Source organism: Ranitomeya imitator, chromosome 9 (assembly GCF_032444005.1).
Source record: "Ranitomeya imitator isolate aRanImi1 chromosome 9, aRanImi1.pri, whole genome shotgun sequence".
In the NCBI taxonomy this organism is placed as follows: domain Eukaryota; kingdom Metazoa; phylum Chordata; class Amphibia; order Anura; family Dendrobatidae; genus Ranitomeya; species Ranitomeya imitator.
In genome coordinates this window covers 6,854,031-6,880,021 of record NC_091290.1, presented here as the reverse complement: position 1 = coordinate 6,880,021, position 25,991 = coordinate 6,854,031, and the positions used below count along the sequence as shown (strand labels likewise).

Here is a 25,991-nt window from a genome sequence, read left to right as displayed (position 1 = left end):
AAGCGTGAAAAATACGGATTACACACGGACAAGCAGTGTGACTTGCGAGAAATACGCAGCGCTGTTAGAGAGAAAAGCCGGTAATTCAGTGCGGTGTACAGTAAAATCACTGACAGCTTACAGAAGAATAGGTAGAATAAATGTGTACACATAGAATAGGTATATATATATATATATGTCAGTGAGACACATATATGTATATATATTAATATTTATTCCAGCGCTATACAGCTTGAAAGCCGGTAATTCAATTACCGGCTTTTTCCTTCTCCTTCCTAAAACCCGACATGATTTGAGACATGGTTTACATACAGTAAACCATGTCTTCTCTCCATTTTTTTTGCAGATTCCACACTACTAATGTCAGTAGTGTGTATCTGCAAAATTTGGCCGTTCTAGCTCTTAAAATAAAGGGTTAAATTGCGGAAAAAATTGGCGTGGGCTCCCGCGCAATTTTCTCCGCCAGAGTAGTAAAGCCAGTGACTGAGGGCAGATATTAATAGCCTGGAGAGGGTCCACGGTTATTGGCCCCCCCCTGGCTAAAAATATCTGCCCCCAGCCACCCCAGAAAAGGCACATCTGGAAGATGCGCCTATTCTGGCACTTGGCCACTCTCTTCCCATTCCCGTGTAGCGGTGGGATATGGGGTAATGAAGGGTTAACCCTGCTGTTCTGTTCGGTCTGGGGAGACCTATTTTGAACTTTGGTATTTTTTGGGGTGTTCAAGATGCGGTTCTGAAACTTGTGGTTGATTGACTTAAATGAGGATGGGTCGGTCGGCCACGGGTTTCAGAGCCGCATCTTGAATATTTTAAAGAATATTGAAGTTCAAAGTCGGTCATTTTTGACCAACAGAACAGCAGGGTTAATGCCACCTTGCTATTGTAAGGTGACATTAAGCCTAATTAATAATGGAGAGGCGTTAATTATGACACCTATCCATTATTAATCCAATACTAGTAAAGGGTTAAATAAAACACAAACACATTTTTTAAAATTATTTTAATGAAATAAAAACAATGGTTGTTGCAGTATTTTATTCAACGCCCAATCCAGTCACTGAAGACCCTCGTTCTGTGAGTAAAAAAACATAATAAACCAACAATATACTTACCCTCCGCAGATCTGTAACGTCCAACGATGTAAATCCTTCTGAAGGGGTTAAAACATTTTGCAGCAAGGAGCTGTGCTAATGCAGGCTGCTCCTCGCTGCAAAACCCCAGGGAATGAGGCTAAAAATAGATCAATGATCTATATTTAGCTTCATTTGCGGTGAGGCGCCCTCTGCTGGATGTTTATAGATCATGGGAACTTGCCTAGAAAGCCTGGGAGCTTTCTAGGTAATTTCCCACGATCTATGAACATCCAGCAGAGGGCGCCTCACCGCAAATGAAGCTAAATATAGATCATTGATCTATTTTTAGCCTCATTCCCTGGGGTTTTGCAGCGAGGAGCAGCCTGCATTAGCACAGCTCCTTGCTGCAAAATGTTTTAACCCCTTCAGAAGGATTTACATCGTTGGACGTTACAGATCTGCGGAGGGTAAGTATATTGTTGGTTTATTATGTTTTTTTACTCACAGAACGAGGGTCTTCAGTGACTGGATTGGGCGTTGAATAAAATACTGCAACAACCATTGTTTTTATTTCATTAAAATAATTTTAAAAAATGTGTTTGTGTTTTATTTAACCCTTTACTAGTATTGGATTAATAATGGATAGGTGTCATAATTGACGCCTCTCCATTATTAATTAGGCTTAATGTCACCTTACAATAGCAAGGTGGCATTAACCCTTCATTACCCCATATCCCACCGCTACACGGGAATGGGAAGAGAGTGGCCAAGTGCCAGAATAGGCGCATCTTCCAGATGTGCCTTTTCTGGGGTGGCTGGGGGCAGATATTTTTAGCCAGGGGGGGGCCAATAACCGTGGACCCTCTCCAGGCTATTAATATCTGCCCTCAGTCACTGGCTTTACTACTCTGGCGGAGAAAATTGCGCGGGAGCCCACGCCAATTTTTTCCGCAATTTAACCCTTTATTTTAAGAGCTAGAACGGCCAAATTTTGCAGATACACTCTACTGACATTAGTAGTGTGGAATCTGCAAAAAAAATGGAGAGAAGACATGGTTTACTGTATGTAAACCATGTCTCAAATCATGTCGGGTTTTAGGAAGGAGAAGGAAAAAGCCGGTAATTGAATTACCGGCTTTCAAGCTGTCTAGCGCTGGAATAAATATTAATATATATACATATATGTGTCTCACTGACATATATATATATATATATACCTATTCTATGTGTACACATTTATTCTACCTATTCTACTGTAAGCTGTCAGTGTGATTTTACTGTACACCGCACTGAATTACCGGCTTTTCTCTCTAATATATGTGTCTACTGACACATATATATATATATATATATATATATAGACAGTATATATATATTTTCTTTTCTTTTTGGGACACATGGATCATTTCTATAGCGGTATGTTGGTTTTGCTAGCCTGCGAGAAAACCACGCAGTACGGATGCCATACGGATTACATACGGAGGATGCCATGCGCAAAAAACGCTGACACACCCTGCCTACGGAGGAGCTACGGACCACTTTTTTCGGGACTTTTCAGCGTATTACGGCCGTAATATACGGACCGTATTGTTTTACGCTGTGTGTGACGCCGGCCTAATAAGAGTTGTGAGAGAGATAATCGTACCTTCGTATTTCCTCGATATGAGGCAGACAGGACCAATGCTGCTCAGCGTTCAGAGAGATGATGCACTCCAGGGATTGTGTAATCCAGACTTGTTTATTTTGTAGATCTGGACATACAGCGTATAACTGGTAATACAGAACTTCTCCAGAAATGCAGGGTAGACAGGGTACAGTAAGATGTAGCACCAAATGTGTCTGCAAGTGTGAGCAGCATGAGAGAGTGGTCGAAAGACTGATGCCTTCCTAAGCCCAGTTCAAAAGCACGACCTCTCACAACAGAAAGTAAACTGGAAATGGCTGCCAGAGGAAGAGAAGATTTGACCCCTGAACCGGATGTAAGACATGCCCACAAGAAATACATGAAAAACAATCTGCCATACAGAAAAAGGCCATTGGGTGGCAGCAGAGTAAAATATAACAACATACATGGAAACTGAGGACTATACATGGAACAGCACACCGCGCGTGCACAGATCGAGTGCTCTGCTGCACGGGGCTTCAGGAAAATGGCCGCGGGATGCCGCGCGTGCGCAGATCGAGTGCTCTGCTGCACGGGGCTTCAGGAAAATGGCCGCGGGATGCCGCGCGTGCGCAGATCGAGTGCTCTGCTGCACGGGGCTTCAGGAAAATGGCCGCGGGATGCCGCGCGTGCGCATTAGAGATCGTGGCGGCCATTTTCCCAAAGCCGAGATGCAAACTACTACGCCACCAACGTAAAGCTGGGGAAGAAAAGAGCGATGTCACCACGCCCACCCGACCTGACCAGCCTGATTGACAGGCGAAAACGGCGACTTTGGTAATGTATTTCGCAGCATAGGTGGGGAATCAGGGTACACTACATACACTATAGTAACACACAGCGCAGGCCCTATTTAACAGTATTTATATCTCAATCTGAAAAAACGGGGTGACAGGTTCCCTTTAAAGTGTTTTTATTTTTGTTTTGTTTTTCTTCCTAACTGAAGGGAAAATTGACTACATCAATGGATGTTTGACAGGTTATAGTTTCACACAGCAACTATTTTTCTTGAATAATCAGGTTCAGGTATAACATGATGACCACCCCCCACATCACATGACCGGGGGGGGGGGCACAATCTCTGGACAGCACGGGGCCCACCCCTGCCTGCATGCATGTTTAAGCCCCGCCCCTCGCCGCGCAACAGAAGAGTGGAGAGAAGTTGAGCTCCTGCATTGCCTGGTGGTGTAACATAGGGGAGGACAGTGTAGGGCAGGATCTCTCCCTTCTCTCTCTCCCTTCTCTCTCCCTTCTCTCTCTCCCTTCTCTCTCTCCCTTCTCTCTCCCTTCTCTCTCTCCCTTCTCTCTCTCTCCCTTCTCTCTCCCTTCTCTCTCTCTCCCTTCTCTCTCTCTCCCTTCTCTCTCCCTTCTCTCTCTCTCCCTTCTCTCTCTCCCTTCTCTCTCTCCCTTCTCTCTCTCCCTTCTCTCTCCCTTCTCTCTCCCTTCTCTCTCTCCCTTCTCTCTCTCCCTTCTCTCTCTCTCCCTTCTCTCTCTCTCCCTTCTCTCTCTCCCTTCTCTCTCTCTCCCTTCTCTCTCTCCCTTCTCTCTCTCTCCCTTCTCTCTCTCTCCCTTCTCTCTCTCCCTTCTCTCTCCCTTCTCTCTCCCTTCTCTCTCTCCCTTCTCTCTCTCTCCCTTCTCTCTCTCCCTTCTCTCTCTCCCTTCTCTCTCCCTTCTCTCTCTCCCTTCTCTCTCTCCCTTCTCTCTCCCTTCTCTCTCTCCCTTCTCTCTCTCCCTTCTCTCTCTCTCCCTTCTCTCTCTCCCCCTTCTCTCTCTCCCTTCTCTCTCTCCCTTCTCTCTCTCTCCCTTCTCTCTCTCTCCCTTCTCTCTCTCCCTTCTCTCTCTCTCCCTTCTCTCTCTCCCTTCTCTCTCTCTCCCTTCTCTCTCTCTCCCTTCTCTCTCTCCCTTCTCTCTCTCTCCCTTCTCTCTCTCCCTTCTCTCTCTCTCCCTTCTCTCTCTCTCCCTTCTCTCTCTCTCCCTTCTCTCTCTCCCTTCTCTCTCTCCCTTCTCTCTCTCTACCTTCTCTCTCTCCCTTCTCTCTCTCCCTTCTCTCTCTCTACCTTCTCTCTCTACCTTCTCTCTCTCTCCCTTCTCTCTCTCCCTTCTCTCTCTCCCTTCTCTCTCTCCCTTCTCTCTCTCCCTTCTCTCTCTCCCTTCTCTCTCCCTTCTCTCTCTCCCTTCTCTCTCTCTCCCTTCTCTCTCTCCCTTCTCTCTCTCCCTTCTCTCTCCCTTCTCTCTCTCCCTTCTCTCTCTCCCTTCTCTCTCTCCCTTCTCTCTCCCTTCTCTCTCTCCCTTCTCTCTCTCCCTTCTCTCTCTCTCCCTTCTCTCTCTCTCCCTTCTCTCTCTCCCCCTTCTCTCTCTCCCTTCTCTCTCTCCCTTCTCTCTCTCCCTTCTCTCTCTCTCCCTTCTCTCTCTCCCTTCTCTCTCTCTCCCTTCTCTCTCTCCCTTCTCTCTCTCTCCCTTCTCTCTCTCTCCCTTCTCTCTCTCCCTTCTCTCTCTCTCCCTTCTCTCTCTCCCTTCTCTCTCTCTCCCTTCTCTCTCTCTCCCTTCTCTCTCTCCCTTCTCTCTCTCCCTTCTCTCTCTCTACCTTCTCTCTCTCCCTTCTCTCTCTCCCTTCTCTCTCTCCTCTCTCTCCCTTCTCTCTCTCCCTTCTCTCTCTCCCTTCTCTCTCTCCCTTCTCTCTCTCCCTTCTCTCTCTCCCTCCCCGAGTCTGTGGCCAGGATGGGGGGAGTGAGGCTCAGCACAGCCATTTCCCTGAGCTACACTAGCTAATGCTCCTGGAGCCTCACCGCAGTGCGCCCCGGCCACCAGCACGGCCGGGCCAGGAGAGCTGTGCAGCCACTGCTGAAGACTACAAGATGGCGGCTCTCCCCCATACTGCTGGCTCTGAGCTCTGCTGTCGGCACGGTCAGGAGGGGGAGGGGAGGCTCCAGAGGAACACAGTGGCCTGAAGTGAGTACTGGAGCCTCCTGTTTATGTCTCTCCTGTCCTCCACCCCAACAAAAGCAGTTTTCCCTGTTTGCCCCATACAGCTGCACTCTCCCTGCCCCCTCTACCCCTTCGGCTATGTGCACACATATTCTGGGTCCACTGCAGATTTTTCTGCAGCAGATTCCAGCGGATTTGATAAATCCGCAGTGGAAAACCGCTGCGGATTGATCACGGATTTACCGCGGTTTTTTTTTGCGTTTTCCACTGCGGATTTACAACTGAGATTTTCCATAAGGGCCGCTGTAAATCCGCTGCGGAAATCGCAGAAAGAAGTGACATGCTGCGGAATGTAAACCGCTGCGTTTCCGCGCGTTTTTTTCCACAGCATGTCCACTGCGGATTTCGTTTCCCATAGGTTTACATTGAACTGTAAACGCATGGGAAACTGCTGCGGATCCGCAGCTGCGGCAAAATCCGCGTCGTGTTCACATACCCTTCTGCTTTCTAGTTGCTGAAATCACAATGTCTCCCCCCACTGCTGTTCTGTGGTGGTGAAACGAGATCTCCGTCTTCTTCACAGCGCTTGCCGCCCCGAGATCCATCTATGTGCCCACGTTGCGGATTTTGATGCGTTTCCGCAGCGTTGTTGGACGCGCGGAATTGCCTCAAATCCGCAGTGCGTTGTGCGCACAATGTTGATAGGAAATACAAAAACGCTATGCACATGCTGTGGGAAAAAAAAAGTGCGGAATCACTGCGTTTTTTTTTTTTGCGCAGCATGTCAATTCTTTGTGCAGAAAGGCAGCGTTTCTGCACCCATTGACTATACATTGAGTAAGGCAAATCCGCACATCAAAAAACGCATGACAATCCGCAAGTAATCCGCAAGAAATCTGCATCAATTCCGCATGAAATCCGCAAGCCTTTTGGCCTGCGTTTTGTGCCAAGAGATGCAGATTCTGTGCGGAAAATTCCACAGGCCACATACCCTAAATGTATATACAAATGCACACCTATACACTATATAAATAAGTACAATGTGCATGTCTGCAATGCATTTGTGTATGAATGTGTATTCAATACATTTCACATTTTTAGTGATGGAGTCCGACATAAAAAAAAGCATATATTCTTTAGTTAAATGCACCACAAAAAATGCTCATGTACCTTTAAAAAAAAAACTTGCACTTTTATATGCAGAATGAATAATATATCTATAATGTTTATAGCAAAAATATAATAGTAAAAAAATGACCCAAATTTGTTAATAAAAGTAGATAATTAAAAGGGTTATCCCATTTTAAAAATTACTTCATAATCTCCGGGGTATAAAAAAAAAAAGGTCAATAACAACTGAGTTTTAGGGTACATTCACACAGGGCTTTTTTCCTGCGTATTTTTGCTGCGCTTTTTTTTATGCTAATATTCAGCTGCTTTTTACAGTACCAGCAAAGCCTATGAGATTTCAGATATCTCCTGCACACACATTGGTTTTTTTGTGTGATCAGTATTTTCTGCTTCGCTGCGTTTTTTGGACATAGAGCGTGTCACTTCTTTCAGCATTTTTGCTGCGTTTTTTTTTTCACCCATTGACTTGAATGGGTGATGAAAAAAACGCAGGTATCGTTATTTGCTGCGATTTTGCTGCTGAAAATCCAAGGGCATTAGCCTGGAAAAAGAGAAAAAAAAAAGGCACTAAAAAACAAAGCAAAACGCACCTGGACTAGGATAAAAAACGCAGCAAAAAAGTGCTGTGTGAACTTACCCTTAGGCTGTGCGCCCACATTGTGTTTTTTAATGTGTTTTTGCCGCAGCATGTTCATTATTTCAATTCAAATCAGCAGCATGTTCATTATTTCTGCGGAATCTCGACTATTCCGCCGCCATTGGATTGCATTGAAATGCTCACTTTACGCATGTGGCTATGCCCACCATGCATAAAGTGAGCGCTTCATGTGCGGATGGTACCCCGGGTCTGAAGGAGAGGAGACTCTCATCCAGGCCCTGGGTACCATATTCCTGTAAAAAAAAAAAGAATTAAAATAAAAAAATAGGGATGTAGTTACCTTCTGATGGCCCCCGGAGTCCTCCCGCCTCTCAGCGGTGCACGCGGCGGCTTCCGTTCCCAGGGATGCATTGCGCGAATCACCTGAGATGATGTCGCGGTCACGCGACTGTGACATCACAAAGGTCCTTCGCGCAAAGCATCCCTGGGAACGGAACGTACCGGGAGGGAGCGCCGCTGAGGAGATCGGGGGCCGTTGGAAGGTGAGAAGAACATTCTATCTTTTACTATTGATGCTGCCTATGCTGAACAAGTGTGACCAACCTGTCAATCACTTTTCCAAGCGATGCTTCAAATCGCTTGGAAAAGCGCAAGCATTCTGCAAGCTAAAAACGCTTGCAAAACGCTTGTGTTTTGTGGAATTCCGCACGCGTTTTACCCACAGCAGGGAGTTGGGGAAATGCTGTGGACATTTCCGCAGCATATCTGCAACGTGGGCACACGTAGTCTAACTCTTTAGCTTTGTTGATTGGGTGCAGCTGTGAAGTTGTCTGCAGCGCTGTAGTCAGTCACTGAACTCAATGTCTGATGTAGATGTCACAATTCTCCGAGTTCGGTGATAGATTACAGCACGGTAGACATGATGAGTCTCAGCAGAGGCAAGAACAGCGGAAAGAGGCCTCGCTGGACACCGATAGAGTGACCTTATGTACACACGGTGTCTTTTTCAGGATTACCGTAGTTTGTTTGGAAAACCCCTGAAAAAATGCTAAAAAATAAAATAAAATGATCAGCAGTGTAAAAATGACTTGTACATAAGTTCACTCTTTTTCAGCTTCTTCTAAAGGCCCCTTCACACTAAGCGACGCTGCAGCGATACCGACAACGATTCGGATCGCTGCAGCGTCGCTGTTGGTCGCTGGAGAGCTGTCACACAGACCGCTCTCCAGCGACCAACGATGCCGGTAACCAGGGTAAACATCGGGTAACTAAGCGCAGGGCCGCGCTTAGTAACCCGATGTTTACCCTGGTTACCATCCTAAAAGTAAAAAAAAAACAAACACTAGATACTTACCTACCGCTGTCTGTCCTCCAGCGCTGCGCTCTGCTTCTCTGCACTCCTCCTGTACTGGCTGTGAGCCGGAAAGCAGAGCAGTGACGTCACAGCCAGTACAGGAGGAGTGCAGAGCACAGCGCTGGAGGACAGACAGCGGTAGGTAAGTATCTAGTGTTTATTTTTTTTACTTTTAGCATGGTAACCAGGGTAAACATCGGGTTACTAAGCACGGCCCTGCGCTTAGTTACCCGATGTTTACCCTGGTTACCAGTGAAGACATCGCTGGATCGGTGTCACACACGCCGATCCAGCGATGTCTCCAGGGAGTCCAGCGACGAAATAAAGTTCTGGACTTTGTTCAGCGACCAACGATCTCCCAGCAGGGGTCTGATCGTTGGTCGCTGTCACACAGAACGATTTCATTAACGATATCGTTGCTACGTCACAAATAGCAACGATATCGTTAACAATATCGTTATGTGTGAAGGTACCTTAACAGTTTTAGGTTTTCAAAGATGAAAAATGTCTGAAAGAAGTCAGCAAGAAGCTCACTATTAACACCCAAAATAATTATAATAATGCCTGTTAAAAAAAGAAACTCTTAAAAGATGCTTCAGGAAAAACACCTCTGTTGTGTTCCTGAAAACCCTTCCTATATCAAAATCAATGTGGGCAGGCTGGCGTCTAAAAGACGTGCGCACAACCTAGGACCTTAATGTTTTTGTTTTTATTTGTTTTTGTGTCCCTAAGCCTACAGAGTAATAATCTTTTATATGGGACCACCCGTTTAAGGGGGTGACAGGTTCCCTTTAAATACAGTGATCAGGTCTTTGTTGTTTTCGTTAGAGTGTCTATCTTTTTAGCGAAATAAAAAAATGTGCAGCATGTTGTATTTGTTCTTATGAATATAATGAAACTTACTACTGAGCCTCCTAACAAATACTACAAAACAAAAGTAACATAGTAACATAGTAACATAGTTAGTAAGGCCGAAAAAAGACATTTGTCCATCCAGTTCAGCCTATATTCCATCATAGTAAATACCCAGATCTACGTCCTTCTACAGAACCTAATAATTGTATGATACAATATTGTTCTGCTCCAGGAAGACATCCAGGCCTCTCTTGAACCCCTCGACTGAGTTCGCCATCACCACCTCCTCAGGCAAGCAATTCCAGATTCTCACTGCTCTAACAGTAAAGAATCCTCTTCTATGTTGGTGGAAAAAACCTTCTCTCCTCCAGACGCAAAGAATGCCCCCTTGTGCCCGTCACCTTCCTTGGTATAAACAGATCCTCAGCGAGATATTTGTATTGTCCCCTTATATACTTATACATGGTTATTAGATCACCCCTCAGTCGTCTTTTTTCTAGACTAAATAATCCTAATTTCGCTAATCTATCTGGGTATTGTAGTTCTCCCATCCCCTTTATTAATTTTGTTGCCCTCCTTTGTACTCTCTCTAGTTCCATTATATCCTTCCTGAGCACCGGTGCCCAAAACTGGACACAGTACTCCATGTGCGGTCTAACTAGGGATTTGTACAGAGGCAGTATAATGCTCTCATCATGTGTATCCAGACCTCTTTTAATGCACCCCATGATCCTGTTTGCCTTGGCAGCTGCTGCCTGGCACTGGCTGCTCCAGGTAAGTTTATCATTAACTAGGATCCCCAAGTCCTTCTCCCTGTCAGATTTACCCAGTGGTTTCCCATTCAGTGTGTAATGGTGATATTGATTCCCTCTTCCCATGTGTATAACCTTACATTTATCATTGTTAAACCTCATCTGCCACCTTTCAGCCCAAGTTTCCAACTTATCCAGATCCATCTGTAGCAGAATACTATCTTCTCTTGTATTAACTGCTTTACATAGTTTTGTATCATCTGCAAATATTGATATTTTACTGTGTAAACCTTCTACCAGATCATTAATGAATATGTTGAAGAGAACAGGTCCCAATACTGACCCCTGCGGTACCCCACTGGTCACAGCGACCCAGTTAGAGACTATACCATTTATAACCACCCTCTGCTTTCTATCACTAAGCCAGTTACTAACCCATTTACACACATTTTCCCCCAGACCAAGCATTCTCATTTTGTGTACCAACCTCTTGTGCGGCACGGTATCAAACGCTTTGGAAAAATCGAGATATACCACGTCCAATGACTCACCGTGGTCCAGTCTATAGCTTACCTCTTCATAAAAACTGATTAGATTGGTTTGACAGGAGCGATTTCTCATAAACCCATGCTGATATGGAGTTAAACAGTTATTCTCATTGAGATAATCCAGAATAACATCCCTCAGAAACCCTTCAAATATTTTACCAACAATTGAGGTTAGACTTACTGGCCTATAATTTCCAGGTTCACTTTTAGAGCCCTTTTTGAATATTGGCACCACATTTGCTATGCGCCAGTCCTGCGGAACAGACCCTGTCGCTATAGAGTCACTAAAAATAAGAAATAATGGTTTATCTATTACATTACTTAGTTCTCTTAGTACTCGTGGGTGTATGCCATCCGGACCCGGAGATTTATCTATTTTAATCTTATTTAGCCGGTTTCGCACCTCTTCTTGGGTTAGATTGGTGACCCTTAATATAGGGTTTTCATTGTTTCTTGGGATTTCACCTAGCATTTCATTTTCCACCGTGAATACCGTGGAGAAGAAGGTGTTTAATATGTTAGCTTTTTCCTCGTCATCTACAACCATTCTTTCCTCACTATTTTTTAAGGGGCCTACATTTTCAGTTTTTATTCTTTTACTATTGATATAGTTGAAGAACAGTTTGGGATTAGTTTTACTCTCCTTAGCAATGTGCTTCTCTGTTTCCTTTTTGGCAGCTTTAATTAGTTTTTTAGATAAAGTATTTTTCTCCCTATAGTTTTTTAGAGCTTCAATGGTGCCATCCTGCTTTAGTAGTGCAAATGCTTTCTTTTTACTGTTAATTGCCTGTCTTACTTCTTTGTTTAGCCACATTGGGTTTTTCCTATTTCTAGTCCTTTTATTCCCACAAGGTATAAACCGCTTACACTGCCTATTTAGGATGTTCTTAAACATTTCCCATTTATTATCTGTATTCTCATTTCTGAGGATATTGTCCCAGTCTACCAGATTAAGGGCATCTCTAAGCTGTTCAAACTTTGCCTTCCTAAAGTTCAATGTTTTTGTGACTCCCTGACAAGTCCCCCTAGTGAAAGACAGGTGAAACTGCACAATATTGTGGTCGCTATTTCCTAAATGCCCAACCACCTGCAGATTTGTTATTCTGTCAGGTCTATTAGATAGTATTAGGTCTAAAAGTGCTGCTCCTCTGGTTGGATTCTGCACCAATTGTGAAAGATAATTTTTCTTGGTTATTAGCAGAAACCTGTTGCCTTTATGGGTTTCACAGGTTTCTGTTTCCCAGTTAATATCCGGGTAGTTAAAGTCCCCCATAACCAGGACCTCATTATGGGTTGCAGCTTCATCTATCTGCTTTAGAAGTAGACTTTCCATGCTTACTGTTATATTTGGGGGTTTGTAACAGACCCCAATGAGAATTTTGTTACCATTTTTCCCTCCATGAATTTCAACCCATAGTGTACCTAGCCTGCGCATTGAAATTTAGAGTGGGCCCCTGGAGTCAGTTCCATTGGTGGGCCCTAGTCACCCCAGTCCGACACTGCAGAGACACAGGACTGTAGAGACACCGGACTGCAGATACTCAGGGACTGGCAAGGGTCCTGCATAGACAGGACTGTAGAGACACCGGACTGCAGATACTCAGGGACTGGCAAGGGTCCTGCATAGACAGGACTGTAGAGACACCGGACTGCAGATACTCAGGGACTGGCGGGGGTACTGTAGAGAAACAGGACTGTAGAGACACAGGACTGTAGAGACACAGGACTGCAGATACTCAGGGACTGGCGGGGGTACTGTAGAGAAACAGGACTGCAGAGACACAGGACTGCAGAGACACAGGACTGCAGATTCTCAGGAGCTGGCAAGGGTCCTGCATAGACAGGACTGTAGAGACACCGGACTGCAGATACTCAGGGACTGGCGGGGGTACTGTAGAGACACAGGACTGTAGAGACACAGGACTGTAGAGACACAGGACTGTAGAGACACAGGACTGTAGAGACACAGGACTGTAGAGACACAGGACTGCAGATACTCAGGGACTGGCGGGGGTACTGCAGACACACTGGACTGTAGAGACACAGGACTGCAGATACTCAGGGACTGGCGGGGGTACTGCAGACACACTGGACTGTAGAGACACAGGACTGCAGATTCTCAGGAGCTGGCAAGGGTCCTGCATAGACAGGACTGTAGAGACACCGGACTGCAGATACTCAGGGACTGGTGGGGGTACTGTAGATAAACAGGACTGTAGAGACACAGGACTGTAGAGACACAGGACTGCAGATACTCAGGGACTGGCGGGAGTACTGCAGACACACTGGACTGTAGAGACACCGGACTGCAGATTCTCAGGGACTGGCGGGGGTACTGCAAAGAGACAGAACTGTGGAGACACAGGACTGCAGATACTCAGGGACTGGCGGAGGAACTGCAGAGAGACAGGACTGTAGAGACACAGAAGCTGGCGAGGGTACTGCAGAGACATAGGACTGTAGAGACTCCGGACTGCAGATACTCAGGGACTGGCGGGGGTACTGCAGAGAGACAGGACTGTAGAGACACAGAGCTGTACAGCTCTCAGGTAATTAGTGGTGACACAGTGTGACAGCGGCTCTCAGGTAATTAGTGGTGACACAGTGTGAGAGGAGCCCTCAGGTAATTAGTGGTGACAGTGTGAAAGGAGCCCTCAGGTAATTAGTGGTGACACAGTGTGAGAGGAGCCCTCAGGTAATTAGTGGTGACACAGTGTGAGAGGAGCCCTCAGGTAATTAGTGGTGACACAGTGTGAGAGGAGCCCTCAGGTAATTAGTGGTGACACAGTGTGAGAGGAGCCCTCAGGTAATTAGTGGTGACACAGTGTGAGAGGAGCCCTCAGGTAATTAGTGGTGACACAGTGTGAGAGGAGCCCTCAGGTAATTAGTGGTGACACAGTGTGAGAGGAGCCCTCAGGTAATTAGTGGTGACACAGTGTGAGAGGGGCCCTCAGGTAATTAGTGGTGACACAGTGTGAGAGGAGCCCTCAGGTAATTAGTGGTGACAGTGTGAGAGGAGCCCTCAGGTAATTAGTGGTGACACAGTGTGAGAGGGGCCCTCAGGTAATTAGTGGTGACACAGTGTGAGAGGGGCCCTCAGGTAATTAGTGGTGACACAGTGTGAGAGGAGCCCTCAGGTAATTAGTGGTGACACAGTGTGAGAGGAGCCCTCAGGTAATTAGTGGTGACACAGTGTGAGAGGAGCCCTCAGGTAATTAGTGGTGACACAGTGTGAGAGGAGCCCTCAGGTAATTAGTGGTGACACAGTGTGAGAGGGGCCCTCAGGTAATTAGTGGTGACACAGTGTGAGAGGAGCCCTCAGGTAATTAGTGGTGACAGTGTGAGAGGAGCCCTCAGGTAATTAGTGGTGACACAGTGTGAGAGGGGCCCTCAGGTAATTAGTGGTGACAGTGTGAGAGGAGCCCTCAGGTAATTAGTGGTGACAGTGTGAGAGGAGCCCTCAGGTAATTAGTGGTGACACAGTGTGAGAGGAGCCCTCAGGTAATTAGTGGTGACAGTGTGAGAGGAGCCCTCAGGTAATTAGTGGTGACAGTGTGAGAGGAGCCCTCAGGTAATTAGTGGTGACACAGTGTGAGAGGAGCCCTCAGGTAATTAGTGGTGACACAGTGTGAGAGGGGCTCTCAGGTAATTAGTGGTGAGACAGTGTGAGAGGAGCCCTCAGGTAATTAGTGGTGACACAGTGTGAGAGGAGCCCTCAGGTAATTAGTGGTGACACAGTGTGAGAGGAGCCCTCAGGTAATTAGTGGTGACACAGCGTGAGAGGAGCCCTCAGGTAATTAGTGGTGACAGTGTGAGAGGAGCCCTCAGGTAATTAGTGGTGACACAGGGTGAGAGGGGCCCTCAGGTAATTAGTGGTGACAGTGTGAGAGGAGCCCTCAGGTAATTAGTGGTGACACAGTGTGAGAGGAGCCCTCAGGTAATTAGTGGTGACAGTGTGAGAGGAGCCCTCAGGTAATTAGTGGTGACACAGTGTGAGAGGGGCCCTCAGGTAATTAGTGGTGACAGTGTGAGAGGAGCCCTCAGGTAATTAGTGGTGACAGTGTGAGAGGAGCCCTCAGGTAATTAGTGGTGACACAGTGTGAGAGGGGCTCTCAGGTAATTAGTGGTGACACAGTGTGAGAGGAGCCCTCAGGTAATTAGTGGTGACACAGTGTGAGAGGAGCCCTCAGGTAATTAGTGGTGACACAGTGTGAGAGGAGCCCTCAGGTAATTAGTGGTGACACAGCGTGAGAGGAGCCCTCAGGTAATTAGTGGTGACAGTGTGAGAGGAGCCCTCAGGTAATTAGTGGTGACACAGTGTGAGAGGAGCCCTCAGGTAATTAGTGGTGACACAGTGTGAGAGGAGCCCTCAGGTAATTAGTGGTGACACAGTGTGAGAGGAGCCCTCAGGTAATTAATGGTGACACAGTGTGAGAGGAGCCCTCAGGTAATTAGTGGTGACACAGTGTGACAGCGGCTCTCAGGTAATTAGTGGTGACAGTGTGAGAGGAGCCCTCAGGTAATTAGTGGTGACACAGTGTGAGAGGAGCTCTCAGGTAATTAGTGGTGACACAGTGTGAGAGGGGCCGTCAGGTAATTAGTGGTGACACAGTGTGAGAGGGGCCCTCAGGTAATTAGTGGTGACACAGTGTGAGAGGAGCCCTCAGGTAATTAGTGGTGACACAGTGTGACAGCGGCTCTCAGGTAATTAGTGGTGACAGTGTGAGAGGAGCCCTCAGGTAATTAGTGGTGACACAGTGTGAGAGGGGCCGTCAGGTAATTAGTGGTGACACAGTGTGAGAGGGGCCCTCAGGTAATTAGTGGTGACACAGTGTGAGAGGAGCCCTCAGGTAATTAGTGGTGACACAGTGTGAGAGGAGCCCTCAGGTAATTAGTGGTGACACAGTGTGAGAGGAGCCCTCATGTAATTAGTGGTGACACAGTGTGAGAGGAGCCCTCAGGTAATTAGTGGTGACAGTGTGAGAGGAGCCCTCAGGTAATTAGTGGTGACACAGTGTGAGAGGGGCCCTCAGGTAATTAGTGGTGACAGTGTGAGAGGAGCCCTCAGGTAATTAGTGGTGACACAGCGTGAGAGGAGCCCTCAGGTAATTAGTGGTGACACAGTGTGAGAGGAGCCCTCAGGTAATTAGTGGTGACACAGTGTGAGAGGAGCCCTCAGGTAATTAGTGGTGACACAGCGTGAGAGGAGCCCTCAGGTAATTAGTGGTGACACAGTGTGAGAGGAGCCCTCAGGTAATTAGTGGTGACACAGTGTGAGAGGAGCCCTCAGGTAATTAGTGGTGACACAGTGTGAGAGGAGCCCTCAGGTAATTAGTGGTGACACAGTGTGAGAGGAGCCCTCAGGTAATTAGTGGTGACACAGTGTGAGAGGGGCCCTCAGGTAATTAGTGGTGACACAGTGTGAGAGGGGCCCTCAGGTAATTAGTGGTGACAGTGTGAGAGGAGCCCTCAGGTAATTAGTGGTGACACAGTGTGAGAGGGGCCCTCAGGTAATTAGTGGTGACACAGTGTGAGAGGAGCCCTCAGGTAATTAGTGGTGACAGTGTGAGAGGGGCCCTCAGGTAATTAGTGGTGACACAGTGTGAGAGGAGCCCTCAGGTAATTAGTGGTGACAGTGTGAGAGGAGCCCTCAGGTAATTAGTGGTGACACAGTGTGAGAGGGGCCCTCAGGTAATTAGTGGTGACAGTGTGAGAGGAGCCCTCAGGTAATTAGTGGTGACACAGCGTGAGAGGAGCCCTCAGGTAATTAGTGATGACACAGTGTGAGAGGAGCCCTCAGGTAATTAGTGGTGACACAGTGTGAGAGGAGCCCTCAGGTAATTAGTGGTGACACAGTGTGAGAGGGGCCCTCAGGTAATTAGAGGTGACACAGTGTGAGAGGGGCCCTCAGGTAATTAGTGGTGACACAGTGTGAGAGGAGCCCTCAGGTAATTAGTGGTGACACAGTGTGAGAGGGGCCCTCAGGTAATTAGTGGTGACAGTGTGAGAGGGGCCCTCAGGTAATTAGTGGTGACACAGTGTGAGAGGAGCTCTCAGGTAATTAGTGGTGACACAGTGTGAGAGGGGCCCTCAGGTAATTAGTGGTGACACAGTGTGAGAGGAGCCCTCAGGTAATTAGTGGTGACACAGTGTGAGAGGAGCCCTCAGGTAATTAGTGGTGACACAGTGTGAGAGGGGCCCTCAGGTAATTAGTGGTGACAGTGTGAGAGGAGCCCTCAGGTAATTAGAGGTGACACAGTGTGAGAGGAGCCCTCAGGTAATTAGTGGTGACACAGTGTGAGAGGAGCTCTCAGGTAATTAGTGGTGACACAGTGTGAGAGGGGCCCTCAGGTAATTAGAGGTGACACAGTGTGAGAGGAGCCCTCAGGTAATTAGTGGTGACACAGTGTGAGAGGGGCCCTCAGGTAATTAGTGGTGACACAGTGTGAGAGGAGCCCTCAGGTAATTAGTGGTGACACAGTGTGAGAGGAGCCCTCAGGTAATTAGTGGTGACACAGTGTGAGAGGGGCCCTCAGGTAATTAGTGGTGACACAGTGTGAGAGGAGCCCTCAGGTAATTAGAGGTGACAGTGTGAGAGGGGCCCTCAGGTAATTAGTGGTGACACAGTGTGAGAGGGGCCCTCAGGTAATTAGTGGTGACACAGTGTGAGAGGGGCCCTCAGGTAATTAGTGGTGACAGTGTGAGAGGGGCCCTCAGGTAATTAGTGGTGACACAGTGTGAGAGGAGCCCTCAGGTAATTAGTGGTGACACAGTGTGAGAGGGGCCCTCAGGTAATTAGTGGTGACACAGTGTGAGAGGGGCCCTCAGGTAATTAGTGGTGACACAGTGTGAGAGGAGCCCTCAGGTAATTAGTGGTGACACAGTGTGAGAGGGGCCCTCAGGTAATTAGTGGTGACACAGTGTGAGAGGGGCCCTCAGGTAATTAGTGGTGACACAGTGTGAGAGGAGCCCTCAGGTAATTAGTGGTGACACAGTGTGAGAGGAGCCCTCAGGTAATTAATGGTGACACAGTGTGAGAGGAGCCCTCAGGTAATTAGTGGTGACACAGTGTGAGAGGGGCCCTCAGGTAATTAGTGGTGACACAGTGTGAGAGGAGCCCTCAGGTAATTAGTGGTGACACAGTGTGAGAGGAGCCCTCAGGTAATTAGTGGTGACACAGTGTGAGAGGAGCCCTCAGGTAATTAGTGGTGACACAGTGTGAGAGGAGCCCTCAGGTAATTAGTGGTGACACAGTGTGACAGCGGCTCTCAGGTAATTAGTGGTGACAGTGTGAGAGGGGCCGTCAGGTAATTAGTGGTGACACAGTGTGAGAGGGGCCCTCAGGTAATTAGTGGTGACACAGTGTGAGAGGAGCCCTCAGGTAATTAGTGGTGACACAGTGTGACAGCGGCTCTCAGGTAATTAGTGGTGACAGTGTGAGAGGAGCCCTCAGGTAATTAGTGGTGACACAGTGTGAGAGGAGCCCTCAGGTAATTAGTGGTGACACAGTGTGAGAGGGGCCGTCAGGTAATTAGTGGTGACACAGTGTGAGAGGGGCCCTCAGGTAATTAGTGGTGACACAGTGTGAGAGGAGCCCTCAGGTAATTAGTGGTGACACAGTGTGAGAGGAGCCCTCAGGTAATTAGTGGTGACACAGTGTGAGAGGAGCCCTCAGGTAATTAGTGGTGACACAGTGTGAGAGGAGCCCTCAGGTAATTAGTGGTGACAGTGTGAGAGGGGCCCTCAGGTAATTAGTGGTGACACAGTGTGAGAGGAGCCCTCAGGTAATTAGTGGTGACAGTGTGAGAGGGGCCCTCAGGTAATTAGTGGTGACACAGTGTGAGAGGAGCCCTCATGTAATTAGTGGTGACACAGTGTGAGAGGAGCCCTCAGGTAATTAGTGGTGACACAGTGTGAGAGGAGCCCTCAGGTAATTAGTGGTGACAGTGTGAGAGGAGCCCTCAGGTAATTAGTGGTGACACAGTGTGAGAGGAGCCCTCAGGTAATTAGTGGTGACACAGTGTGAGAGGAGCCCTCAGGTAATTAGTGGTGACAGTGTGAGAGGAGCCCTCAGGTAATTAGTGGTGACACAGTGTGAGAGGAGCCCTCAGGTAATTAGTGGTGACACAGTGTGAGAGGAGCCCTCAGGTAATTAGTGGTGACACAGCGTGAGAGGAGCCCTCAGGTAATTAGTGGTGACACAGTGTGAGAGGAGCCCTCAGGTAATTAGTGGTGACACAGTGTGAGAGGAGCCCTCAGGTAATTAGTGGTGACACAGTGTGAGAGGAGCCCTCAGGTAATTAGTGGTGACACAGTGTGAGAGGAGCCCTCAGGTAATTAGTGGTGACACAGTGTGAGAGGGGCCCTCAGGTAATTAGTGGTGACACAGTGTGAGAGGGGCCCTCTGGTAATTAGTGGTGACAGTGTGAGAGGAGCCCTCAGGTAATTAGTGGTGACACAGTGTGAGAGGGGCCCTCAGGTAATTAGTGGTGACACAGTGTGAGAGGAGCCCTCAGGTAATTAGTGGTGACACAGCGTGAGAGGAGCCCTCAGGTAATTAGTGGTGACACAGTGTGAGAGGAGCCCTCAGGTAATTAGTGGTGACACAGTGTGAGAGGAGCCCTCAGGTAATTAGTGGTGACACAGTGTGAGAGGAGCCCTCAGGTAATTAGTGGTGACACAGTGTGAGAGGAGCCCTCAGGTAATTAGTGGTGACACAGTGTGAGAGGGGCCCTCAGGTAATTAGTGGTGACACAGTGTGAGAGGGGCCCTCTGGTAATTAGTGGTGACAGTGTGAGAGGAGCCCTCAGGTAATTAGTGGTGACACAGTGTGAGAGGGGCCCTCAGGTAATTAGTGGTGACACAGTGTGAGAGGAGCCCTCAGGTAATTAGTGGTGACACAGTGTGAGAGGAGCCCTCAGGTAATTAGTGGTGACAGTGTGAGAGGGGCCCTCAGGTAATTAGTGGTGACACAGTGTGAGAGGAGCCCTCAGGTAATTAGTGGTGACACAGTGTGAGAGGAGCCCTCAGGTAATTAGTGGTGACACAGTGTGAGAGGAGCCCTCAGGTAATTAGTGGTGACAGTGTGAGAGGGGCCCTCAGGTAATTAGTGGTGACACAGTGTGAGAGGGGCCCTCAGGTAATTAGTGGTGACACAGTGTGAGAGGGGCCCTCAGGTAATTAGTGGTGACACAGTGTGAGAGGAGCCCTCAGGTAATTAGTGGTGACACAGTGTGAGAGGGGCCCTCAGGTAATTAGTGGTGACACAGTGTGAGAGGGGCCCTCAGGTAATTAGTGGTGACACAGTGTGAGAGGAGCCCTCAGGTAATTAGTGGTGACAGTGTGAGAGGGGCCCTCAGGTAATTAGTGGTGACACAGTGTGAGAGGAGCCCTCAGGTAATTAGTGGTGACAGTGTGAGAGGAGCCCTCAGGTAATTAGTGGTGACACAGTGTGAGAGGGGCCCTCAGGTAATTAGTGGTGACAGTGTGAGAGGAGCCCTCAGGTAATTAGTGGTGACACAGCGTGAGAGGAGCCCTCAGGTAATTAGTGGTGACACAGTGTGAGAGGAGCCCTCAGGTAATTAGTGGTGACACAGTGTGAGAGGGGCCCTCAGGTAATTAGTGGTGACACAGTGTGAGAGGAGCCCTCAGGTAATTAGTGGTGACACAGTGTGAGAGGAGCCCTCAGGTAATTAGTGGTGACACAGTGTGAGAGGAGCCCTCAGGTAATTAGTGGTGACACAGTGTGAGAGGAGCCCTCAGGTAATTAGTGGTGACACAGTGTGAGAGGAGCCCTCAGGTAATTAGTGGTGACACAGTGTGAGAGGAGCCCTCAGGTAATTAGTGGTGACACAGTGTGAGAGGAGCCCTCAGGTAATTAGTGGTGACAGTGTGAGAGGGGCCCTCAGGTAATTAGTGGTGACACAGTGTGAGAGGGGCCCTCAGGTAATTAGTGGTGACACAGTGTGAGAGGGGCCCTCAGGTAATTAGTGGTGACACAGTGTGAGAGGAGCCCTCAGGTAATTAGTGATGACACAGTGTGAGAGGAGCCCTCAGGTAATTAGTGGTGACACAGTGTGAGAGGAGCCCTCAGGTAATTAGTGGTGACACAGTGTGAGAGGGGCCCTCAGGTAATTAGAGGTGACACAGTGTGAGAGGGGCCCTCAGGTAATTAGTGGTGACACAGTGTGAGAGGAGCCCTCAGGTAATTAGTGGTGACACAGTGTGAGAGGGGCCCTCAGGTAATTAGTGGTGACAGTGTGAGAGGGGCCCTCAGGTAATTAGTGGTGACACAGTGTGAGAGGAGCTCTCAGGTAATTAGTGGTGACACAGTGTGAGAGGAGCCCTCAGGTAATTAGTGGTGACACAGTGTGAGAGGAGCCCTCAGGTAATTAGTGGTGACACAGTGTGAGAGGGGCCCTCAGGTAATTAGTGGTGACACAGTGTGAGAGGAGCCCTCAGGTAATTAGAGGTGACAGTGTGAGAGGGGCCCTCAGGTAATTAGTGGTGACACAGTGTGAGAGGGGCCCTCAGGTAATTAGTGGTGACACAGTGTGAGAGGGGCCCTCAGGTAATTAGTGGTGACACAGTGTGAGAGGAGCCCTCAGGTAATTAGTGGTGACACAGTGTGAGAGGAGCCCTCAGGTAATTAGTGGTGACACAGTGTGAGAGGAGCCCTCAGGTAATTAGTGGTGACACAGTGTGAGAGGGGCCCTCAGGTAATTAGTGGTGACACAGTGTGAGAGGGGCCCTCAGGTAATTAGTGGTGACAGTGTGAGAGGAGCCCTCAGGTAATTAGTGGTGACACAGTGTGAGAGGGGCCCTCAGGTAATTAGTGGTGACACAGTGTGAGAGGAGCCCTCAGGTAATTAGTGGTGACAGTGTGAGAGGGGCCCTCAGGTAATTAGTGGTGACACAGTGTGAGAGGAGCCCTCAGGTAATTAGTGGTGACAGTGTGAGAGGAGCCCTCAGGTAATTAGTGGTGACACAGTGTGAGAGGGGCCCTCAGGTAATTAGTGGTGACAGTGTGAGAGGAGCCCTCAGGTAATTAGTGGTGACACAGCGTGAGAGGAGCCCTCAGGTAATTAGTGGTGACACAGTGTGAGAGGAGCCCTCAGGTAATTAGTGGTGACACAGTGTGAGAGGAGCCCTCAGGTAATTAGTGGTGACACAGTGTGAGAGGAGCCCTCAGGTAATTAGTGGTGACACAGTGTGAGAGGAGCCCTCAGGTAATTAGTGGTGACACAGTGTGAGAGGAGCCCTCAGGTAATTAGTGGTGACAGTGTGAGAGGGGCCCTCAGGTAATTAGTGGTGACACAGTGTGAGAGGGGCCCTCAGGTAATTAGTGGTGACACAGTGTGAGAGGGGCCCTCAGGTAATTAGTGGTGACACAGTGTGAGAGGAGCCCTCAGGTAATTAGTGATGACACAGTGTGAGAGGAGCCCTCAGGTAATTAGTGGTGACACAGTGTGAGAGGAGCCCTCAGGTAATTAGTGGTGACACAGTGTGAGAGGGGCCCTCAGGTAATTAGAGGTGACACAGTGTGAGAGGGGCCCTCAGGTAATTAGTGGTGACACAGTGTGAGAGGAGCCCTCAGGTAATTAGTGGTGACACAGTGTGAGAGGGGCCCTCAGGTAATTAGTGGTGACAGTGTGAGAGGGGCCCTCAGGTAATTAGTGGTGACACAGTGTGAGAGGAGCTCTCAGGTAATTAGTGGTGACACAGTGTGAGAGGAGCCCTCAGGTAATTAGTGGTGACACAGTGTGAGAGGAGCCCTCAGGTAATTAGAGGTGACAGTGTGAGAGGAGCCCTCAGGTAATTAGTGGTGACAGTGTGAGAGGGGCCCTCAGGTAATTAGTGGTGACACAGTGTGAGAGGAGCTCTCAGGTAATTAGTGGTGACACAGTGTGAGAGGGGCCCTCAGGTAATTAGTGGTGACACAGTGTGAGAGGAGCCCTCAGGTAATTAGAGGTGACAGTGTGAGAGGAGCCCTCAGGTAATTAGTGGTGACAGTGTGAGAGGGGCCCTCAGGTAATTAGTGGTGACACAGTGTGAGAGGGGCCCTCAGGTAATTAGTGGTGACAGTGTGAGAGGGGCCCTCAGGTAATTAGTGGTGACACAGTGTGAGAGGAGCTCTCAGGTAATTAGTGGTGACACAGTGTGAGAGGGGCCCTCAGGTAATTAGTGGTGACACAGTGTGAGAGGAGCCCTCAGGTAATTAGAGGTGACAGTGTGAGAGGAGCTCTCAGGTAATTAGTGGTGACAGTGTGAGAGGGGCCCTCAGGTAATTAGTGGTGACACAGTGTGAGAGGAGCTCTCAGGTAATTAGTGGTGACACAGTGTGAGAGGGGCCCTCAGGTAATTAGTGGTGACACAGTGTGAGAGGGGCCCTCAGGTAATTAGTGGTGACACAGTGTGAGAGGGGCCCTCAGGTAATTAGTGGTGACACAGTGTGAGAGGAGCCCTCAGGTAATTAGTGGTGACACAGTGTGAGAGGGGCCCTCAGGTAATTAGTGGTGACACAGTGTGAGAGGGGCCCTCAGGTAATTAGTGGTGACACAGTGTGAGAGGAGCCCTCAGGTAATTAGTGGTGACACAGTGTGAGAGGGGCCCTCAGGTAATTAGTGGTGACACAGTGTGAGAGGGGCCCTCAGGTAATTAGTGGTGACACAGTGTGAGAGGAGCCCTCAGGTAATTAGTGGTGACAGTGTGAGAGGGGCCCTCAGGTAATTAGTGGTGACACAGTGTGAGAGGAGCCCTCAGGTAATTAGTGGTGACACAGTGTGAGAGGGGCCCTCAGGTAATTAGTGGTGACACAGTGTGAGAGGGGCCCTCAGGTAATTAGTGGTGACACAGTGTGAGAGGAGCCCTCAGGTAATTAGTGGTGACACAGTGTGAGAGGGGCCCTCAGGTAATTAGTGGTGACACCGTGTGAGCGGGTAATTAGGGGTCATTTCCGCTCACAGATGTCTTTTAATTTAATTTTCGCTGTAAACCTCTGACAGTGGCATATAAATGGCGTGATCCTCATTGCAGGCGTGACGGTTGCACTTTCTCCCATCAAGCTCCCATGACATGATCACAGACAACGGATGGGTTATCATGGAAGCTGGGGGTCTGTTGTAGACCCCTGTGCCCATCATTATGAAGCTGTTTTGAATCTCCTGCTGTATGAAGCAATACTGCGGTATTATAGAATATAGCATGAGAGGATCGCAGCTTCAACTCCCCAGGGGGGACTAATTAATATAGTGAAAATTGAAAAAAATTGTTTTAAAAATACACTAAACGTAACACTTCAAATCACCTCCTTTCTCCCCCATTAAAAATGAAGATGTAAAATAATTCACTTGTTTTTACCGAGTTCAGAAAAGTCCAATCTTTGAAAATATAACATAGTTAACACTATTTGTAAAGTACCGTAAACAGAAAAAATTCAAAAACGCCCAAATTATGTTTTTTGATTGTTGCAATAGAAAATAAAAATTTTGTATGATCACAATATCTTATCTGTCCCAAATCGGTATCAATAAAAATGTCGTCTTGCCCCACAGAAATAAATCATTATGTGGCTCCAATTATATCTACCTAAAAAAGAAAATGTTACGGGTCTCGGAAAATGACAGCACAACCTAAAAATTGTGTTTTTCTCAAACTTTTATTTTTTTCCAGTACTAAAATAAAAAAAAAGCTGCTCATGTTTAGCATCCTCGTAATTGTAGTGATGGGTAGAATCATATTGTGAGATCAAGTTCACCACAAAATACACACTGTAAAAACAATTCCCAAAAAACAAAGTCAGAATTGTGTTTTTTTTTCCTGTTTTCCAGTACATTATGTAGTAATATAAATGGTGTCATTCAAAAGTACAACTCCTACTGCAAAATGACAAACTGTCATACGTCTATGTTGTCAGAAAAATAAAGGAATTTTATGGCTCTGGGAAGAAGAGGAGGAAAAAAAGGTGAGCTCAGAGCTGGAAAATGTCCCCACCATGGAAGATTTAATTTACACAAATTAACTTTTTCTTATTCTTAATTGACCCTGTACAGACATATTATGAGATCCGTGACTATGACGTAAGACTATGGACGCCATGCAAATCTATAGGAATCTTCTGTCATTCTTATTTTGTTTTTTTCCTTGCAGTAGGGAGCAAACACCAGACAATCCGAAGAGCGACTTTATTGTGAGGCCTCAGAAGCAGAAATGTGAGCAGTTTCCTGATTTCATTATTACTAAAGTTCTTTCATGTTTATTATATAAGGGACACCGTTGTGTTTTGTAACTAAACTAAACAAAATATATAAAATACAATTGCCGACTATTGTAACATATTATATTACATCATCAATTTATATCACATCATATATATTAGATATAATCTTGCTCTTTTTACTTGTCAATGACTACTCCCTTTTTTATTAAGTGGTGATATACAGATATACAGGTACTTGTTGCCTGATGTCATATCACATAAGTGGATGTGCAGCGCCCCAGGGTCCTGGTCGTTACAGTAATATCATTCTCCTCTAGGGGGGAGTGATGTTACATTTGGCGGCAATAAAAGGAGTTCTCTTTACCAGGTACCACAAACATACAACACATTTCATACTCCAGTCCACCAGAGGGAGCTATGCTCCTATTTATTAGGGCACTCTTCACACTTAGGTAAAACTGGTGGCCTGGGGAGGAAGTTAGGCAGTTGCTGGCTGAGCTCCGCTCAGGTAGTTGGTCCCTGACAGGGGTGGGATCCTGTCAGAGGCCTAGACAGAAGGTCACGGAGCTGCGCCTGCCACACGTGCGGCAGTTCCTAAGAAAGGACACGAACAGAGAACTGTATTGTAGAGAGTGAGAAGAAGTCATAGCAAAAGGAATGGAAACCAGAAGGAGTTCTGCCCTGCACAGGCTGCCTCCTTCTGAGGCGCAGGATCCGGTAGCCAGAACACCGAGGGAGCAACAGTCAGTTACTGATCCGCCCCATACCCAGGAGGCAAGGTGGCACCCACAAGAGGCCGGGGCGTGCTAGAGTCCCTGTAAAAAGCCTCAGGCCACCGGTCATACAGGTTGTCCTATCGATCTGGGGGACAG

General features: G+C 47.8%; 1 long non-coding RNA gene across 2 annotated transcripts in view; it reads left to right on the top strand.

The window, feature by feature from the left end:
- The window catches only part of LOC138649713 (uncharacterized), a 37,149-nt gene extending 11,981 nt beyond the window's left edge, over positions 1 to 25,168 (top strand). The window contains exon 3 of one of the 2 annotated variants that reach the window (XR_011315350.1): positions 25,050 to 25,168. This is a non-coding gene — a long non-coding RNA (uncharacterized lncRNA). The remainder of the gene's footprint in view (positions 1 to 25,049) is intronic. The other variant, XR_011315349.1, reaches the window with a different exon arrangement.
- Positions 25,169 to 25,991: the final 823 nt, after the last annotated feature.